At 34.9% G+C, this 20,215-nt stretch overlaps 1 non-coding gene across 1 annotated transcript; it reads right to left on the bottom strand.

Moving 5' to 3' along the window:
• Window positions 1–417: 417 nt before the first annotated feature.
• LOC147913995 (U6 spliceosomal RNA) lies at window positions 418–524 on the bottom strand. Its single transcript, XR_015555992.1, has one exon. It is a non-coding gene; the product is annotated as a U6 spliceosomal RNA (small nuclear RNA).
• Between the last annotated feature and the right edge of the window lie 19,691 nt (window positions 525–20,215).

The following is a 20,215-nucleotide window of genomic DNA, read 5'->3' as shown; positions in this document are numbered from 1 at the left end:
ATTTACCATGAAGTATAATGCCAACTTTATTAATTTAAACATTTATGTAAATTTTGAGCGAAGTGAATCAAATAGATTGTATTTTCAAATCATTGACTTATATTGGTAGTGCCCCTGATAGTGTTTTAAAAATGTATTTAGAGTATTAGATTAGCAGTTCTAAAGAATGAAGCTTTTATTTATTATCAGAAAATAAATGAGATCTTCCAGGAAGTATGAAACCTTTATCAAAGTTCTCTCTGAGGGCATTGAGGTAAGATTAAAAGTCAGAGGAAACCAATAGCTTTAGTTTGGGGCAACTATGAAAAATTTGCTGCTAGTTTCCAACTGTGTGATTTGGAAATCTGATCCCACTTGAATCTAAATGCCAGCAAGTAAATATGAACTATCTAGTGTGCAATTTATTTTTCTTTTTTTTAAAATATGGAACGCTTCCCAAATTTGCGTGTCATCCTTGTACAGAGGCCACGCTAATCTTCTCTGTATCATTCCTATTTTAGTATATGTGCTGCTGAAGCGAGCACGTGTTTTTCTTATTCAAGAGAGAAAACTATTACTTGTTAGAATGGATGGAATATTTATTCTAATCTTTCCAAAGAATACAATTTATGATTTTATAAAAATGTTTGGAGAAATAGTTTACCTTTAATTAAAATAAATTATTTTAATTCACATTTATATTGTTTAATTTTTTGATTCATATTTAAATTTGATTTCTTGACATTTTCAAGATTCTCTATTTTTTTTAATATAAGAAAAACCAATAAAAAAAGTCAACATAATTCTTGTTCTTGAGAGTGATATCTTTTCTTTTATGTGGGCAGAGTGAGATTTAAAGGTAGAGTGCTGTAAGCAGTGGGAATTTTGGTTTTGCAAACCTGTTTTTAGAGACATATATAATGAGATATTTCCAGCGATGCTATGGGTGAAGCGATTTGCTGTCACAGATCATCAGAGTTTCAATGCAAACAAATGTGTGTGGTTGTGTCTCTAGAATGTGTTTTACAGAGAATTAGAACTTGACCATATGCATGTGAGGGAATACATAACTTTATAAAAATAGCTATAGTTGTTCTTGATACAGGGATAGATTGCTCATTAGTACTCATTTATCTATACAACTTGTTTAACAATAGATTACAGATTTTCTAAACTTGGCCCCTTAGATAGTTGACTCTTGGAGCTTTTCGGCATCTCTTTTGTTTTTCTGTTTATCGTTTTTATTTTTGGTAGCATTGTTTCTGTGTTTTTACTCTGTGTCTACTGCTCCTTTTTTCTCAAATCCATTTAGTCTCTCAGGGACAAAGGCTATGTCTTTTTTTCTCTTTATTCCTTTATTGCCTAAAATAGTGAATACTCAGTACATGCTTTGTGAATAAACAGAAAAAATATCGTCTATGACTTTACTTGAAATGTCATCTACAGTAAGTGGATACAAGTCCAAAGTCAGTGAAGAAACTGCTTTGTCTATATAAATATCCATTTTTTTTATTATTTGGAAAAAAAGCTTGATTGATATAAAGTAATTTCGAATGTACTATAGGTAAAAAGAGTATTATGGCAAAGTAGCTCCTTTGTATTTTGCAGTCAAATTGAATAGCTAGGTGTACAGTCTTTTTTGTGTATGTATATAATCTATGGTTTATAATGAACACTCTCCAAATCAGCCTATCTTGACATGAAACCAAAAGACTTAGATCCAAAACAATATGGGAAAAGAATAATACTAAATATTAATCAGTTAGTGCTCACACCAGATGAGAGGAGGATGTTAATATCACCTGACTAAATCTGTAGCTAATAACTTAGAATTAGATATAGTGGAAATTTAGAAATCATTTGGCATCTTTTTACTGAAAAAGAAAGTAAGTTTAAGTGCTTGCTTAATATCATATAACCAATTTGCAGTTCTGTGTCTAATCCTCTAGATCTCTTGTCCAGTCATCTGTTCACCATTCCTTCAAGAGATAATTTTTGATGTAGCTATGCTTGTAAATTTTAGAACAAATGCTTGTTACTGCACATCATGAAAAGAAATGCCCCTGTGTGTATGTGTGTGTGTGTAGTGATATTACACTAGTGTCAATAAAACAGTTTGTGTATGTTCTTTGACCACTAGAGTGGTCATATATTCTGTTTTTCCATTCAAATTTTCTTAGTACTCAATATAAACAAGTTCCAATTTGCCAAATGGACGGTCAGAATTAGGAGTATGGTTCCAGTTCACATCACGAACTAATTCACCTGGCCCATAAAGTGAAGAAGCCAATAATATTGGAGTCATCAACACCAGATTGTTGCCAGGTAGATTTACCAGGTTTAGAAATGTCAGAAAAGGAAAGATTTAGTGGACTTAAATTCTTGCCTTTCATGTAGTTTTGTGACTGTAATTGTTACTGATATAACTCAAGTGGGAGCAAAGTGAGGGGGATGGGAAAAATTTACCAAGGCTTTGCTACTTAACGTGAGTACATACATTAAAGTTTTGAAAAGGACAAGTTATTCAAATGAGTAGCATCTATCAGAATTAAAGAGAAATATGCATAATGAAAGGCAGAATTTGTTTCTAATTGTACAAATTATATAGAAGTCTGGCACACTTTTGCATAGTTTAAAAAGTTGATGAGGAAAATACCAATTAGGGTAACTCATCAATTCACCTAAAGGTGTGGGATTATTACATAAAGCATATTCTTGGATGTTTTAATAAGTTTAATTATACATCATCCAAATGACTATTTTTCTAGTGCTTTCTATATATGGTGGTGTTTAAACCACACTGAAGATTACCCAAGTCTTTCCATTCTTGGCTTCTCTGTATTTCATGTCCTCTGACACTCAACAGCTATAATTAAAGTGAAGTTCAGGTTTCTTAGAGGAGAGGACCCTTGAGTTCACCATTGTTATCTGTCCTTATTTAGAGTCCTATTACTTATCTGTTATGAGGCTGAAAGGAAGAATAAAATGGTGCTGTGACTTTTCAAGCTGTGAGAGCAAAGGTCTTGCTTCTTTGTATTTCAGTTTGTTACATTTTTGACCACAACATCTAAAGAGGATAACTTGATCACAGTCTATGTCATATAACTTCCTCATACAGATGAAACATGTGACAAAGATGGTACACATATAATCAAGAGCTGAAACTTCAATGTTGTACAATGTTATATTTATTAGGAAATCAAATTCTGTCACTGAGGTATCTGTTTGAGTTTTTCACCAGATGAAATAAAAGTAACTGTAATTAAAGCTGAAGTATCTTTAAAAATTACACCCTACAGAACATCAAACTGAAAACATATCAAAGAAAGTAGACCAATGAAAGGAGCCTTTCAAAGTGGTTCTGTTTCAATCAATGAAAATTAATTACTTTAAATGAAACTCAATTTTAAAATGTCCTCTATCACTGACAATACAAAATAATATTATTTTAGTATTTTTCCAGTTGTTTAAAATCTAGAATTTGATCACCCCTAACTGTATTCTATTAATCTCCCTTACTCTTATTTTTAATACTTATTAAGTAAGTTTTGCAGTAGATTTACCTCAACCAAAATAAATAAGTACAAACTCTTTTTTAAAATGACACTACCCAAAAGCAATTTAAATAAGTGTTAAGTTTCAAGGTGAAATCAATAACCTCATCTTGGTCTGTGTCTGAGGATGAGAGAGACCTTAGGAAGACAAGGTAGTATAACAACTCTCCCAATTTTGTGGATGAGCAAATATACTTATAGGAGTAAAAATGCCTTTTATTCAACTCAATAGCTAAATATTAGGAAATTGGATTTCTTACTTACTTTTTAATTTTAATCCTATGTATACTTCTTAATTCTGCATCTTCAGCACAGAAATTGGTCTTTTACAAATTAAAAAGATGAAATATTTTTGCTTGTTTCTTTTAATTATATTCTATTTTGGAAACTTTTTACTAAAACTTATAATCACATAATTTAAAAATATGTTCTGATAATATCTCTCAAATCCTTAACTCTTCAAATGAGTATGCCATAACACCATTGGTGTTCACCTGTGAAGGATTTCTACAGATTCATGCATTTTTGAAAAACTTTTCATAGAAACTCCAGAACTGCAACTAAGTGGAAATCAAATATTTAATAATTTGGAGACAGAACCATTATTTGTTTAGGTTGATTTTCTATCTTTTTCCTCCATCATCAAAAATCATCTGCCATTTATTTATTTATTTATTTGTGAGGAGGATCAATCCTGAGCTAACATCCATGCCAATCCTCCTCCTTTATTTTTCCCCCAAAGCCCCAGTAGATAGTTGTATGTCATAGTTGCACATCTTTATAGTTGCTGTATGTGGGACGCGGCCTCAGCATGGCTGGAGAAGCGATGCATCGGTGCACGCCCGGGATCCGAACCCGGGTCGCCAGTAGTGGAGCGGGCGCACTTAGCCGCTAAGCCACGGGGCCGGCCTCATCTGCCATTTAAAAATTTCTCACTATTTCATGTGAGAAATGATAAATTTTCTTTATTTGAAGAATCACATTGAAATGCCTTTCATTAATTTCAGGGAATTACAGTTAGGTCATCACATATAAAACCAACGAATTAAAAGATGGCAATGTCTATTTGTTAATTCAGTAGTTCTGCCCTTAATCTTGGCTTAAGTATAGCAAGGTCACTCCACTAATAAACAGAAATTAAAATACAGGTTGGTGTTAAGCCAGAAACTGTGAAGGTTCTGAGATTTAACCCTACTTAGAATTAGAAGATAAGGTTAGTTGACTATAGGTATATATACATCATATATATATCTTACCACAAGGTCTTTGGGCCAGAGAAAAAGAATAGTTCGTTACCAATTACTCATAGTAAAAGCAGCATCCAGAGTATTGTCTTGTGCCATTTCCCTGTGTTCTAATCCAGACAGGGTTATTTGGTGAGAGCCAGATGGTACCTGTATATGAAATGAAATACTTTATAGGAGAAGAATCTAAAAATTAAAAATCAAAACATAACTCTGATCTTATGTGGGATTTTTTTGTGACCTGCTCATCCTTCTCTCTAGAGAGGGAGAAACCTTATCTTTGCTCTGGAAAATAAAATCTACTCTGGGGAGAAGAGGTCTTCATCTTTACTAAGTTGGACTGTCTCTGGGGAGCGAAGTGTCTCTAAGATTTATTATCCTAGAATGCTTCCTTCTACAAACATTTCTAAATTGGCAGTAAAGGCCTTTGGTCAGAGGACCAGAATTGCAGAAATGTAAAATATTCACGCAGAACTGTCTTTGTCCAAAAGACCTAAGAGGAGGACACACTGATGCAGAACTTAGACAATCCCAAGACCAACTATTCGGATTTTGTAAGTTCTGCATCAGTGTGTCCTCCTCATGGGTGATGCCTTTGCTGTGGTTAGCGTCTGCGTTAGAGGGTCCTGGAACCTGGCCTGCAGATTAAGTCCAGCTTCGTGATTGCTTCTCTTTCCAACTGTATGGCCATGGAGACTCTTCAGAACAAACGTTTTCCTCTTTCAGCATCATTCATTTTGTGTTTGGCTCTTTTTGCTAGAACTCCACTGTTAGGTAAAGGTTGTCTCCTTTCTAGGTCAGCTGAAATTTCTTAACTTTGTCTCTCCTTTTTTAACTAACAAGTGAACTATTCTTTGGACCCAAAGTAAATGCATTTTTGTTCATTCACTTCTTTTAGCAATAACTCAGTGCCAGATATCATATTGCCACTGGATACACCAAGACAAATACATTACAGTCCCTGCCCTAAAGAGTTTATAGTCTAGCAGAGAAAGTCAAACTTGCAAATTAATTGCAATGTGTTACAAGTATATGCTTGAAAGCTACAGAGGTTGAATCAAGTGAGGAGGATTCAATTCTACCACACGGGTTAGGATGTCTTCAAAGAGGAAATTAACCTTAAAGATGAAAGGTGTTGGCCACTTGTAAGGAGCTGGGAATTATGAAGAAAAGAGCATTCCACGTAGAACTGCAATGCGATAAAAAACACAGAGGAAAAACTAAATGTGATATTTGGAGAAGCATGAATAACTCAACATGTAGGAAAGTAGGATCTGGGGAGAAGTTAGAGAAGAAACAGGGCTAAAGACAGGGGTAGATGTCAGATTGTGAGGCCTTCAGTGCCATACCAAGGTGTGTCTATCTTATTCTTATGGACAGTAGATTTAAAACTTATTTTATCAATAGGAAAATTATTTCTTCAATGGAAATTGTCTCAGGTAAAATTTAAAACTACTGCTATAGGTAATAATATACTTAAAGTGATGGTGGTGAGCAATACTTCATAATAGTTGCATTTAAACAAAGATTAGTATTAGTCTAAGAGTGGAGAATAGATTGAGTGAGTTTAAATATGGAGAGAGAGATAATTGGACTATTTCAGGTAAGAAATGAAAAGGGCCTGTGTTAAGACAATATTTGTGGTGATAGAAAATATGGATATAAAAATATTAAGTGTGACTAATTGGATATGGTGAGACAAGTTTTGACATCAAGGAGACTACGTGATTGTTTATGCTATTCACTGAGGTAAGTTTGGCTCTGTATTTGTTATTTACGACGACTGTGGTACAACTGTAAAATGGATGCGATAATAGTACCTATCTCTCAAAATTGTGGTCACGGTTAATTAACACATGGTACTACTACATGATTGATAGCTATTACTTTTATGATGATGATGTCATTATACTCAAGTAGAAATGTACAGTTGGTAGATAAATAACTATGTGTGAGCCTGGGAAGAGAGATTTTGTCTGGCCATAAATAATTGAGAACAATCAGCATAAGGTGGACATAGTCTTTCCTGATTTTTTCTAACTGGATCTTATTGCTTCTTAGTTTGAATTCCCATAACAATTTCTTCTCTAAGTTACTTATCTTAAGCTATTTTTGAACGAAAATCTCTGCCGGCAATGGTTGTGTCCAACTCTTTGTACTCTCAAGTGTGATTTGAATAGATTTGGAAAAAGAGTTGAAAATATTTTGGGGTAGTTTGTTGAGGGGTGGAATGTATTTTCTAATAGGTAGGGACATAGTGTGGTGCAAAGAGCTCATAGCCAGCATAAATGTACCTAGATTCTATCCCAACTGAGTCACGAACTGGCAGATAATGGCTATAGAATAGTATTCATTGCTTTCATCATCTTTTTCAAGGCCTAAGTTTTCTCATCTGCAAAATTAGGTGGGTAGAGCATATCATTTCTAAGATTCCTTCCAGTTCAATCTAAAAAGCATAGTAGGAGGGTGCATCTTTTTGTAAGTTGAAGTTTGCTAGGGTAATGGTTTAAGGGTGAGTGGAATGATGGATGGGATGTCAAAATTGTAGAAGGGAATGAGCTGATTGTAACATGCTCAGGCAAGGACCTGGTGAGCAACTTCGGCAGCAATGACCTAAGATCAGACACTAAAGTTGAAATTGATACAAGGGAAATTAACTTTACAAGGTGCAGAATGTTTCAAAAATTTAGGCTTTCTTTCAATTTGGGGGACAATTAATACCTGACAGAATGGGCTTGTAGAATTTTCTGATATTTTCTCAAGACTCTTAAGGATACAAAAGCCTTTGAAACACCTTGGTCTTGATAAGTGATTTTTTTTCCTTTAATTTGAGAATTAGCAAGTTTAAATCAGGGAAGACTGCACTGTTCAGTTTCTCTAATGCTCTGATTTGAAAAAAAAAGAGAACTAGAATAAAGGCATGACGTGATTTACTGAAAATGGAATAAGAAGCATCAACCATATGTTTTTGGAAAACAAAAACAAAACACTGGAGAAGAACCTTTCATTTGCACTTCTGCTTCTTTTCTGTGGCAGATGCAGGTTGAAATAAAACACTTGGCTCTCTCTTGAAAAGCCTGATTAAAGAAACTACTCTAATATAAAGTCATACTAAATTTTTTGACCTTTATAATGGAATCAGAATAAGTTTTTGGTTTTAATTTAGAATCTCCTCTTTGGTTCGTTATGCACAAATTAATCTCCTTCCTATTAATGGGTTGTTTTCAAATTTGAGATGCAAATCAGAAAGGGTGCCAGTCCACCTCAGAGCATCATGTGGTGCTTGACTTCAGGGAGCACTTAAAAACAAACACATGGGGTTATTTTAATTTGGCATTTACCTCAAAGAAATAACAACTATTTTGAAAAGTTCATCACATTTTATTGCTTAGGTGATAATGGGGCAGTGGGAAAAGCATTCACGGAATACAGGAAGCAATGAGACAAATTCTCTGCTGCTGCTTCTGTCTGTCCAAGAGAGCGGGCCTTCCTGATACAGTGACTGCCCTTGCAATTCATTCACGTGGCACCCAAGCTAATAATGACACCATAATGTTCACAATCATAATGGCACCGTAATCATGACCTCATAACGTTCAGCCTAGCCTAGGGTCCGTAACTGAGCTAAGGAGAATGCTCAGGCTTGTGTTCGTCAGAATGTTCATGCTTTCTTCCTTGGGCATAATTTCTATGGGGAAAAAACTCAATGTGAAGGAAGAGAAAGGGAGGCAGTTTCCTGCTTCCCACACCATTCTATTAGAGAAGGGGGTGCAATTTTAGGTTGGAGCTACATAAATCTTTAGCACAAAACAGAAACCTGTCAAAAGATGAGAAGTCATGTAGGAACATCTACCCTCTTCCAAAATAATGTGTTTTGGCACCATGCACTTGAAGAGTGAATTTGATAGAAAATTAAGCTTAAAGGGGAGCTCTAGTTGAACATTCATTTGGAGTGTGTGAGCAAGTTGAAAAGTGAGACAGTCAAAATACAACTAAAATCTTTGGGGTTTAGAACAATAATGATCATTTCCAGGAAAATAATTTAGAGAAGTGATGATCAAGTTAATCTATTAAAATGCTTTTGTTTCTTATTATAACAATAACAAAAAATGGAAATTGTCTAAGATATTTTTCTTCTAAGAAGGAAAAATACAAAGTTTTATAAAAAACATTACTAACCAAAATGTTTAAAAAAATATTTCTCATACATTAATGATAGTTATGTGCATCAGTTCAATGTCTCATAGAGTCTATATTATTAAAATTACCAATGCATATGCACTTTCATCTAATTATTCCATTCCTTTATATAGCCTGTAGATGTATTCATACATGTTAATTTACATACTTACTACACCAAAAAAAGATTAGAAACAATCTACAATGTGATAACACGCAGTGTTAAAAACAAAAAACAAAATGAACAAAAACCAAAAAATCTACAAATTTCTATTATATATTTATATCATATATTTTTATAGAATGAGCTCCAAAATATATCATTAAGTGAATAAAGCCAAATGCTATATACACATCAGATCAGTGTGTATAGTATGCTTCCATGTGTGTTAAAAGAAGGGGATGCTTGGTGTATACACATAAGTTCACTAAAAGGATTTGCAAGAAAGTGGAAACAGTGGTTGTGTCTGATTACTTTGACGACAAGCTTTGGGAGGCAGATTTTCACCACTTTAAATGAGATGCCATAAATATTTCTATTCCAAAACAAATGAAAAATAAGATAGGGGCCGGCCCGGTGGCATAGCGGTTAAGTGCACGCAATCTGCTGTGGTGGCCCAGGGTTCGGATCCTGGGTGTGCACCGATGCACCGCTTGTCAAGCCATACTGTGGCAGCGTCCCACATAAAGTGGAGGAAGATGGGCAGGGATGTTAGCCGAGGGCCAGTCTTCCTCAGCGAAAAGAGGAGGATTGGCCGATGTTAGCTCAGGGCTTTTCTTCCTCACAAAAAAAAAAAAAAGAAAAAAAAATATATATAAAAAAATAAGATAGAAGTAAATACATAAATGAAATTAACTATTGGCCATTATAATATTTGGAACATACAGAAATAGATGAAAAATACTTTGATAATATAAACACATCTACCATTATAGAGAATTGCTAACAATTCCTTTCTAAACATTTGTATTTTTTCACATAGATAAACTTAAACTGTGTATTTAGGCTTAGTGTTTCTTTTGGTCAATGTACCAAAAGTATTTCCCTATGCTATTTGAACACTTCACAAACATCGTTTATATGATTATAAATGTTATTATATTCATGCAGAATGATTTATTTGACTATCAATGTTGTACACTTAAGTTTTTCACTACTCTAATGAACATTTATGGAAATATTTTGTTGCATTTTAGGTTATGCACTTACGTCTTACAGTAGAATTATTTAGTCAAAGGGCATGCATTTATTCAGGGTACTGTAGTATATAAAAATAAAGCACCCAACTCATGGCAGCCTTTCCCAGCACTGATTGGCAAGGTGTGGCATTTCGTAGTTATTTCAAATTAATTTAGTTTATTGATTATTCACGTGTTCATTAGCTATTTGCATTTCCCTGTTTGTGTGTCTCTGTGGTCATTTCCATGTACTTTTTATTTATTAGGTGATTTTAGTATTTTTCTTATCGATTTATACCAACTTATTATATAGTGAAGTCATTAATCCTTTATCCAATATTTTCACCTTCTTTTCTTTGAAATGTCTTCTATTGTTTTTTTAAACTTATGAGTTCACTCTTCAATTAAGATTAGATTTATGTTCATCTCTATTTTCTTCTACATTTTATCATTTGATTTTTAAAAATATAATTTGTTAAACTACGATGTGAGACAAAGATTAAGATTGATTGTTTTTCCAGAGATAGCTATTTTCTATTATTCTTTTTTTGATGTTCATTTGTTTTTTGCGGTAGGAGGATTTTCATCTTTAAATGAGGAAAGCTCCATCCAGGTCCTAGCAATCTTAGAAAATGTCCTCCTCGATAGTGGTGACTGCTTCAGTTTCTCAGAGCTGGCCTTGATTTTTGATAGAGATGTAATGTAAAATGCTTTGAAATCCCTCCTTACTTTCTTCCTCTCCTTGGCTATTTGTTTCAAGGTCTAATTGTGCATGGGCCATAGTTATGACTTTAGTCTAACTTCATTCATGTGTTATAGTTGCAATTCTCCAGGATCTGGCAATCTATTGATTAATATTCTTTTTTTTTTTTCCTGTGGGCTTCTTTCTTTTTGATGGCTTTTTGATGGGAAGTGAGGAGATAGCAAGTCAGACACTGATGGCTAAGAGTCACTTAGGAATTCCAAGTTTAAGTTAATTTAAAAAAATGATTAAGTGAGGGGAAAGCATTAATTTTATTCAGTGATGAATCATATGAAAGTATTAAGCTAATGGTGATCATTTTCAAGGGATAGTTGATTTTAATGGTAGAGTTAGTCTCAAGATTATCTGATTCATATATTTTATTATTCATTTACTTTTCTTGAAAAGCATTTAGAATTCCTTTCTCATGTCTTTTTGTTATTTCATAAAGCCCTGAAACATATTTTTCTTAGTGTTCAATAAAATTCTGTCATTTTCAATAAAATTTGCCCATTAGAAATTTGAATTTCTCTATTCTTTCCTGTTGTTCTAAGGAACACCAGGCGATGCCCAAGGCAGCTTCCCTGATATCTCAAACCTAAGGATGAGCAATACTGTCAAAAATCCAAGCTATTTAGGCACAGTGCTAGGATTAAGAGTTTTCAGTCTGATGAGTAAAGTGATTAATGACTCCTATGCTGTCATCTGGGTTTTTTGGAATCTTCTTTTCTAAATTCACTTTTCCTCTTGAATTGCTTCTCTGTCTTAGAACTCTATGTAAACTAAGAAGGTTTTAGGTTTCCCTCCCCATTTAGGTAGGGTAGGGCATAGGTGAAAGACTCATGGTCTAGGTCACTTTGATTTATCAAATCTGTGTAAAAGAATTTCTGATGATCGTCAATGATTTGGCCAAGTTCACCAGGAGATGGCACTGGGATTTGAAGTCAAAGGATAAATGAGTAGTATTTATTTTATGTGTGTTGTTCCCATTCTACTTCCTGTATCTGCCTGTCATACGTAGTGATAGGTGGCTGGTCACGGGGTCAGGGTTTTGGGATCCCAACTAACTAATTGTCTATCTCATCATAGTGAATTTTCACTGCAAAGATACCATAAAATATGTAAGAAGCTGTATTTATGTATATCGTATATTTAAATGTAACATGGTACTTACATTGGTCATGATACCAGCATAAACTACATTCATTATCCAATTTATTCAGCAACTTTTTATGGTGTGGAAACTCTGTGTCAGGTAATGTACTACTAGTACTGATGCTGTTGCAGCTGCTACTGCAACTGATACTATATTTACACAGACTTCCCATGTGCAGGGTATGGCTTTGTACACATTATCTCATTTAAGGCTTCACCCAATAGTATGAGTGCTGTCTTATTGTCTCCTTTTCAAAGATGAGAATATGGAGGCTCAAACTATTAAGCAACATGTCTTATCACACAGCTACCAAGAGGCAGAATCAGAATTTGAAATCAGGGCTTCCCAAGTCTAAAAGTCAGGTGCTTAACTATAATGCTATATTTCTAGGTTCTCTAGAGATAAAGAAAAACAATAGAGAAGCCCTGTCCTCAAGAAGTTTATAGTCTAGTGAAGAGAGAATTGTATAAATGCATATATTCAACAAAGTGTTATGTGTATTTGATTAAAGTCTGTTTGGAGTATAGTAGCAGCACTAAGTGAGTTTTGAGGAGTGGAAGTATCTGAACATTTGGACAAAGTCTTGTCTAACTCACTGCTAATCATTTAGTCACTACCGGCTGTGTCTTCTATATACAGGGCAATAGGCAGGCATAATACCTAATGGTATATTAGGCTTTTGAAAGTTTCTGGAAGCAAGTTATTTTTGTGTAACAAATCCCTGGATGAGCTAAAGTTATTATAGTTAGATATGAAAGGTCAAAAAAAACTGAGTCATAGTTAAATTGTATAAGACAAATTTGCTATTTTGTTTTTATTGATTTCAGTTATCATACAAAGGTTAATTTATATTTTAATTTTAAGCTAGGTATTTTCCAACAAGATGAGCTCATTGTTACAACACATTGAATTTATGCAGCATTTTGTCACTTAAGGAATATATACACAGACTTATGCAATCCATCAGACGACTAGCATTTTCAGACTTTTTTTGCTTATACATAGACAGGTTTCAGTACTTTCTCCCCACAGATTGAGAAGTTGGGGCTAGCAAGATAGTAGTTGCTGAAGGGATTAAGTTAGTCCAATAGATGGTACTGTTGGTAGATAATGGGCCTACACAGTGTGATTTTTTAGGACGCTGATAAAATAACACCTTTTCAGAAGAAAATATTGAGACTTCATGCAATTTTCCCATCTATTTTTGAGAAACTGAGTTTTTATGCACATCCATGCTAATTGTGCCCCAGAACTGCCCCACGTTGGATTTTTTTGGTCATTTGGCAAAAAAAAGCAGAGTCAAATATTCTCCCTATCACCTGAAGCCGTAGCAGTTCATGTTTGTCAAATGATCATCAAAGTGTGGACCACTTGAATCAGTGGCTTTAAAAATGGACAGTCCTGAGTTCTACTTGAACCTACAAAATTAGAATTTCATTGAGTAACTCAAGAAAATTTGCATTTTTTATAGGGACCACAGTTAATTATATATCCTGAAGTTTGAGAACTAATAATGCTATGCTTTAGGTTGGCTGTTTATGCTCTGCACCTAGTCATTTGATTGCTGCCCTGCTCTTTCCTGGAATTACAACTAGTTTAACTAGAAGGACAAGAAAATTTTTTACCTCACTGATCAGTGGGATTCACCCATAGTTTTGGCTGCTTTGTGCTTGGAAATCCCAAAAGCTTTAGAATATATGTTCCAAATCCTGGGACAAATATTTCTGTTCCTTGGCCCCTTTATGTCTGTTTTTTCTTTTTTATATATTTTTCCATGTCACCTGGCACCAGGGCATTGACAATGGAAGTTTCATTTTCCATGACTATAATCTGCTTTCTCATACCAGTCTTATCAATCTAATGCCCTATAAAAGCTGTGTATTGTGATTGTGTTGGAGGGGCTATCCTTGGTTCTGAATCATCAGGGAGTCAGGCATTGGAGATCAAAAATGCTGCTTTAATTAACGATAAAATCTTAGAGTAGAGAATAAGGTTTATGTATATAGCCAAATAGGTTTTTGAATATTGTAGCATAGTATAAGAACTACTCACTCAGTGGCAGAGTGGAAACCAGCAGCTCCTTGGGGGTCTATCCCCGTGATGGATGAAGAGACCGTGCATCCTTCTCACTGAGAGGCTGGCTTCACAATAAAGAAAGAAAGGGAATGGAGCATGGTTCGTCTATTTTTCCATCAGTGATCAATCAATGAGATCTTCCATCGCCCATGGGGAAGAATAATTGGATAGGGATGGAAAGAGAAGCCGGAAGTGTTACATTAGGCCAGTCCATCCATTCAAAACTTGAGGAGCAGAAAATAAACATAACTGCTTACATATTGTCCTGGGTTTCCGGCGTTGTTCTGAACCAGTTATCCTCTGGTTCGTGTGACCTGCTTTGCTAAAAGCTCATAGTCTGCATATCTAAAGTCACATTCCATTGCTACTTGATTGAAATCCCTTAGGATGTTCATGTATAACTGTTTATTGAGTGTTTAGTGAGTTCCAGGCCCAGTTTTAAAACTTCTATAAACATCTATTAATTCATTTAATTGTCAGAACTTCATGAAGTTTGAGTTCTACACAGGTAATTTTACATTATAGATCTTACAGATGAGGACACTGAGGCATAGAGTTGTTAATAACTTGTCCAAGGCCAAAACCTAGTATGTGTTTGAGGGCCGGCCCCGTGGCTTAGTGGTTAAGTGCGCACGCTCTGCTACTGGCAGCCCAGGTTCAGATCCCAGGCGGGCACCGACTCACCGCTTCTCCGGCCATGCTGAGGCCGCATCCCACATACAGCAACTAGAACGATGTGCAACTATGAGCTACAACTATCTACTGGGGCTTTGGGGGCAAAAAAAAAAAAAAGGAGGAGGATTGGCAATAGACGTTAGCTCAGAGCCGGTCTTCCTCAGCAAAAAGAGAAGGATTAGCATGGATGTTAGCTCAGGGCTGATCTTTCTCACAAAAAAATAAATAAATAAATAAATAGTATGTGTTTGAATCAAAGTTTGAATACCAGAAGTCTGGCTCCAGCATTTCATTTCTGGTCACTAATATATACAATGTCTAGGACTGAAAATCTTAATCACTGCCTATTACTATTTCATCTACGTGTGCGATTGTCTAGTCCTTCCCCAGGATCACCACTGGTGAGCTCCATTTCCCTCGCCATACTCTTTTCACTCTCTGCATGCTGTATGACAAGGGTCTCATGGTTGTGTACTATAAAACCATTGGCCAAAACAAAACCAAAAATAAACATTAGCAACAATAATTAAAAAAACAATGAAGGGACTAAATTTAACTATGTAAGTGCAAGACTTGTATACTAAAAATTACAAAACATTGCTGAGAGAAATTGAAGATCTAAATAAACGGAGAGACACTCCGTATTCACGCATAGAATATTCAATATTGTAAAATGAGAATTCTCCCTAAACTGATCTCTGAATTCAACAAATCCCTATTGAAATTCAAGCGTGTGTTTTCATTTTGCAGGCATTGACAAGCAGATTCTAAATTTTATGTGGAAATGCAAACATCTAGAATAGTTAAAACAATTTTGAAAAGAAGAATAAAGTTGGAAGACTTTCACTTTTCAATTTCAAAACTTACTATAAAGGTAGAGTTACTAAGACAGTATGGTACTGGCATAGGTTAGACATAGATCAATAGAACAGAATTGAAAGTCCAGAAATAAATCCTTATAATTATAGTCAATTGATTTTTAACAAAAATGCCAAAGGAATTCACTGGGGAAGGATAGCCTGTTCAACAAATGGTGCAGGAACTATTGGATATCTACATGCAAAAAGATGAACTTATACCTTCATCTTACACCATGCACAAAAATTAACTTAGAATTTATCATAGACTTAAGTGTAAGTTCTAAAACAATAAAAAGTTTAGAAGAAACCATAGAAGAAAGTCTTCAAGACTTTGGTATAAGCAAAACCCTAACCCTTCCAAAACTGGATCAAGAAGAAGTAGAGAATTTGAATAGACCAATCACCAGTAAGGAGATCGAAACAGTAATCACAAACCTCCCCAAAAATAAAAGTCCAGGACCCGACGGCTTCCGTGGTGAATTATACCAAACATTCAAAGAAGACTTAATACCTATACTTCTCAAACTCTTCCAAAAAATTGAGGAGTGGGGGAAGCTCCCTAACTCATTCTACGAAGCTGACATTACCCTGATACCAAAACCAGACAAGGACAACACAAAAAAAGAAAATTACAGGCCAATATCACTGATGAACATAGATGCAAAAATCCTCAGTAAAATACTAGCAAATCGCATACAACAATATGTTAAAAAGATTATACACCATGATCAAGTGGGATTTATTCCAGGGATGCAGGGATGGTTTAACATTCGCAAATCAATCAACGTAATACAGCACATTAATAAAATGAAGAATAAAAATCACATGATCATCTCAATAGATGCAGAGAAAGCATTTGACAAGATACAGCATCCATTTATGATAAAAACTCTGAATAAAATGGGTATAGAAGGAAAGTACCTCAACAAAATAAAGACCATATATGAGAAACCCACAGCTAATATCATCCTCAATGGTGAAAAACTGAAAGCCATCCCTCTAAGAACAGGAACCAGACAAGGATGCCCACTGTCACCACTCCTATTTAACATAGTACTGGAAGTCCTAGCCAGAGCAATCAGGCAAGAGAAAGAAATAAAAGGGATCCAAATTGGAAAGGAAGAAGTAAAACTGTCACTATTTGCAGATGACATGATTTTATATATAGAAAACCCTAAAGAATCCACCAGAAAACTTTTAGAAGTAATAAACGAATATGGTAAAGTTGCAGGATACAAAATCAACATACAAAAATCAGTTGCATTTCTGTACACTAACAACGAAGTAGAAGAAAGAGAAATTCAGAATACCATCCCATTTACAATTGCAACAAAAAGAATAAAACACCTAGGAATAAACTTAACCAAAGGGGTGAAAGATCTGTACACCGAAAACTATAAAACATTTCTGAAAGAAATTGAAGAAGACACAAAGAAATGGAAAGATATTCCGTGCTCTTGGATTGGAAGAATTAACATAGTTAAGATGTCCATACTTCCTAAAGCCATCTATAGATTCAATGCAATCCCTATCAAAGTTCCAACAACATTTTTCACAGAAATAGAACAAAGAATCCTAAAATTTATATGGAACAACAAAAGACCCCGAATAGCTAAAGGAATCCTGAGAAAAAAGAACAAAGCTGGAGGTACAACACTCCCTGATTTCAAAATATACTACAAAGCTATAGTAACCAAAACAGCATGGTACTGGCACAAAAACAGACACACAGATCAATGGAATAGAATCGAAAGCCCAGAAATAAACCCACACATCTATGGACAGCTAATCTTTGACAAAGGAGCCAAGAACATACAATGGGGAAAAGAAAGTCTCTTCAATAAATGGTGTTGGGAAAACTGGATAGCCATATGCAAAAAAATGAAAGTAGACCCTTACCTTACACCATACACAAAAATTAACTCCAAATGGATTAAAGACTTGAATGTAAGACCTGAAACTGTGAAACTTCTAGAAGAAAACATAGGCAGTACGCTCTTCGACATCAGTCTTAGCAACATCTTCTCAAACACCACGTCTGACCGGGCAAGAGAAACAATAGAAAAAATAAAGAAATGGGACTACATCAAACTAAAAAGCTTCTGCACAGCAAAGGAAACCATCAACAAAACGAAAAGACAACCTAACAATTGGGAGAAGATATTTGCAAACCACACTTCTGATAAGGGCTTAATCTCCAAAATATATAAAGAACTCATGCATCTTACCAACAAAAAAACTACCAACCCAATTAAAAAATGGGCAAAAGACCTGAACAGACATTTCTCCAAAGAAGATATACAGATGGCCAACAGACACATGAAAAGATGTTCAAAATCACTAACTATCAGGGAAATGCAAATCAAAACTACAATGAGATATCACCTGACTCCCGTCAGAATGGCTATAATTAACAAGACAGGAAACAACATGTGTTGGAGAGGATGTGGAGAGAAGGGAACTCTCATACACTGCTGGTGGGGGTGCAAACTGGTGCAGCCACTATGGAAAACAGTATGGAGATTCCTCAAAAAATCAACGATAGAACTACCATATGATCCAGCTATCCCACTGCTGGGTATTTATCCAAAGAACTTGAAAACACCAATTTGTAAAGGTACATGCACCCATGTGTTCATTGCAGCGTTATTCACAATAGCCAAGACTTGGAAGCAACCTAAGTGCCCATCAAGGGACGAATGGATAAAGAAGATGTGCTATATATACACAATGGAATACTACTCAGCCATAAGAAACGATGAAATCCAGCCATTTGTGACATCATGGATGGACATTGAGGGTATAATGCAAAGTGAAATAAGTCAGAGGGAGAAGGTCAAATACCGTATGATTTCCTTCATTAAGTAGTAGATAATAACAACAATAAACAAACACATAGGGACAGAGATTGGATTGGTGGTTACCAGAGGGGAAGGGGGGAGGGAGGATGGTGAAAGGGATAATTCGGTACATGTGTGTGGTGATGGGTTGTAATTAGTATTTTGGTGGTGAACATGATGTAATCTATGCAGAAATAGAAGTACAATGATGTACACCTGAAATTTTTACAATGTTATAAACCAATGTTACTGCAATAAACAAAAAATTAAAAACAAACAAACAAACAAAAAAACAAAAAACAAAACAAAAACATTTTTTGAATACTACACCAAAAGCAAGCCCATAAAAGAAAAAAATGATCAATTAGACCTCATCAAAATTAAAGCCGTTTGTTCTTCAACAGACACCGTTAAAAAATTAAAAGACAAGCAACGTACTAGGAGGAAATATTTGCAAAACACATCTTTTATAAAAGACTTGTATGATATGAACAGACATTCCACCAAAGGGGATATATGAATGTCTAGTAACCAAATGCAAAGATGCTTGCCACCATTAGTCATTAGGGGATTGCAAATTAAAACCACAATGAAATACCATTTAATACCCAATCGAATAGCCATAATTAGTGACAGGCAATAAAACATATTGGCAAGGACGTGGAGAAACAGGAATCATAGCATGTTGCTGATAGGAATGTAAAATAGTGCAGCCAGTTTAGAAAGTATCTACTCAAGGGAAATGAAAACACATGTCCACACAAAGACTTGACGTAAATGTTCATAGCCATGTTACTCATAATAGCCAAAGGTGGAATCAACCTACAAGTCAAGTCAACCTACTTGTGTAGTATCCACATGCTGCATCATGTATGAACCTCAAAAACATTATGTTAAGTAAAATAATCCAGACACAAGAGACCACATATTGTATGATTCTATTTATATACTATATTCAAAAAGACAAATTTATAGCATCAAAGAGTAGATTAGTGGTTTCCCAGGACTGGAAGTAGAAAGAGGCTTAACTGTAAGAGGGATGACAGTTCTTATTGGGGGATGAATATATTCTAAAACTAATTTATGATGATGGTTGCACCACTCAGTAAAGTTACTAAAAGTCATTGATTTGTAAATTTGAAATGCATGAATTTCATTACATGTGAAATATACCTCAATAAAGCTGTTAAAAAATATGAAGAATTCTACCTTGAGTTGTGTGAATTCGTTCTTTGGCTGGTGGCCACGATACTTAGGCTGTATTGGCATGCCTGTTAGAATTCTGTGAGTCTGGCCAAGTTTTATAATACATAGTTATTCTGATTTGCTAACAAGTAACTTAATACTACATGAGAGAGAAGATTGGTGCTTCAGAATTTTGGCCAAATGGCATTAAACAGACATTTAAACAGATTTAAAAAACAGACATTCCAGTCTTCTCGAGGGGCATAGACTTAAATCTGAATTTGTATAATGTTATTTCAGTTAGCTTATTTCTTATCTCTGCCTCCTTAAATAAAGTACTTGACAATTTAAAATAAACTTTAGATGTTTATAAAATGAGCAGCTTTACAATAGAATGTGAACTCATCCCTTGGGAGGAAACACAAGGATCATAATTCTCATTCACTTAACATTTAGCCTCGAGCTAATGAACAAAGTGATTCTTATTAAAAGAAGATTTATCTCTCCAGAAACTTTACTAAAAAACATGTTCAAGATCAATTGTCT

This window comes from Ceratotherium simum, chromosome 23 (genome assembly GCF_057802395.1).
Source record: "Ceratotherium simum simum isolate JZ-2026a chromosome 23, ASM5780239v1, whole genome shotgun sequence".
Lineage (NCBI taxonomy): Eukaryota > Metazoa > Chordata > Mammalia > Perissodactyla > Rhinocerotidae > Ceratotherium > Ceratotherium simum.
This window is presented reverse-complemented; position numbering and strand designations above follow the sequence as displayed.